Below are 2329 nucleotides of genomic sequence, written 5' to 3' on the forward strand. Positions count from 1 at the left end.
TTTTTTGAATCACGAAGTTATTATAAACAATGAAACTTGGTTAGCTTGCTTTTTGGATAAACAAAACAAATGAATATTAAAATGATACATAAAATAAAACATATCAAATACCCTTTATACATCAAAATATACTATTTACACAAAAAGAGCATATTACAATATATATATATATTTTCAATAAAGGACGTCAGGAAAAAAAATGGTCGAGGGTGTGGTCATTAATGATAGATTATTACTGACTGCACTCTGACTCTGAGTTACAAACTGCTTACAAATACATATATAATAATTATAATTACAAATAACATAAATATAACATAAATAAAATAAAACATTATCTTGTATGAACTATTCCTTTGTTTAGACAATTACATTTCTACTAGACTGAACTTATTATATAAGTTCTGACAATTATTTAAATAAGCACTCCTTTAAATTAAATCTAGTTATTAATTAGAGACATCATATTAAAAACATACAAGACTTTGACAACAAATTTGAGTATGTCAGTTTCTATGGCCAAAACAAAACTTATTGTCTTTTAATTCAACAATATATCACAAATTTGTACTTCATTAATTCTTTTGACATAATTCTCGCCTTCGAATTCATAGCCTACTGATGATAAACTATGACTGATGATGTTCACTTGATGTTATTTATTCATAGACTGTACAAATATACGGAGGATGGTGACATGAAGGAAGGCCGAGTTAGATACCCTTCTCGTGATGATTGAGTTTGAAATAAAGTTCTCATCTATAATAGGAAACCTAACATTAACTATATTAATAATTTGTGAAAAATAATAATACAACTAGGAATGATTACTATATTTATTTTTTTATCAGCACAATAGAACGGAACATTGTGGTTAATTTAACTTTTGTTAATGATACTGACCTGGACAGAATAGCCTGCAAAAGTAACTTTTAAATTAATGTGAGGAAGAAATTATAATTGAAGGTTTTTAACTTATAATAAAGGAAATGACCTGGGCAGAATAGCTTGCAAAAGTAACTTTTAAATTAATGTGAGGAAGAAATTATAATTGAAGATGTCCTTGAGGATGGCTAAAATGGCCGAAACGTTTGACTGGTGAAAAATAAAGAGTGTTGAGACAAAAAAGGATACAAATTTTTGATTTATTTAATAAACAAAATATTTTTGTTTTTATATAAAAACACATATGATTATAAAAAATATAATTTAATGGTATGATTAAACTTTAGCACCAAAGCAATCTCAACAACATTCTTGACATAATTCTTAATCTTAATCAGGTACATTTTCAATTTGATATATTAATTTCCTCATCGGTACTCACCTCTCAAAATAATAATAATAATAATGCACTAAATCCAGATTTAGAATCATTTATGAAACAATGAACATTTTTCAGGTGATTTTTACAATAGTTTTGCTGAAACAAAAATTAACTTCTAAATGTATCATGTTAACATCACAATAAACTCTAACTCTTATCCATCATACTGTTGCTAGACACATTTTTCACATCAATGTCCAATCTTGATAGTTCAATAAAATGTTTATATAAAAAATTAATATTATCTAATTTATTAAATAATCAAATTCCAAGAAAATTGTATTATTACCTAATATAAATTTATTTACCAATTTGATAAACTTAATGAAGTATAATTTATTTTGAATATAATAAAACAACAACAAAAAAGACTTAATGCTATAATTAATATAATGGAATATCTCTGATTGACCGTAAAAAAAAAAAACTCAAATAGATGTCACTATTTGAGTTTTATTTTACTGAACCTGGACCATATTCCATTTATTTATAATTAATATATTTTATTATAATCAGTTGATGTTAACCACCAAAGGTTCCCCAGTTAGATCTTCTTCTTCACAGCCCACAAAGGGCTATTGTATGGCAAGGTACTATCAACTATTGTGCCTTGTGCCTTTAGACTCTCTAATTCTTCCCGAATGTGTTGTCGGAGTGCCTGAGGATATCTTCTTTCCTTCCGTAAAGTTTGACGTTGTAAACGTTGGACATTAAAATAGTTATAAACTATTTGTTCTTTTTTTGACCGACACCCTGACCATTTTCTTATATTTATTAATTTAATGTTTTGCTGTTTTAGAGGGATATGAAGAAAATAGGGGGTAAGAAATCATTATCTCATCTTTCTACTAACTAGAATATGGTGACCCTCACTCTGACCAACCCGTCTTAATAGAAATAAATCCCTTAATCTGAATTCATTTTAACCAAACTAACAATATTATTTATACTTTTCAATTTCAATTTCATTCAAGTGTTTCCTGTAACCGGTTTTTTATTATA

Source organism: Halyomorpha halys, unplaced genomic scaffold (assembly GCF_000696795.3).
Source record: "Halyomorpha halys isolate HHAL.00 unplaced genomic scaffold, Hhal_1.1 Scaffold82.1, whole genome shotgun sequence".
NCBI lineage: Eukaryota > Metazoa > Arthropoda > Insecta > Hemiptera > Pentatomidae > Halyomorpha > Halyomorpha halys.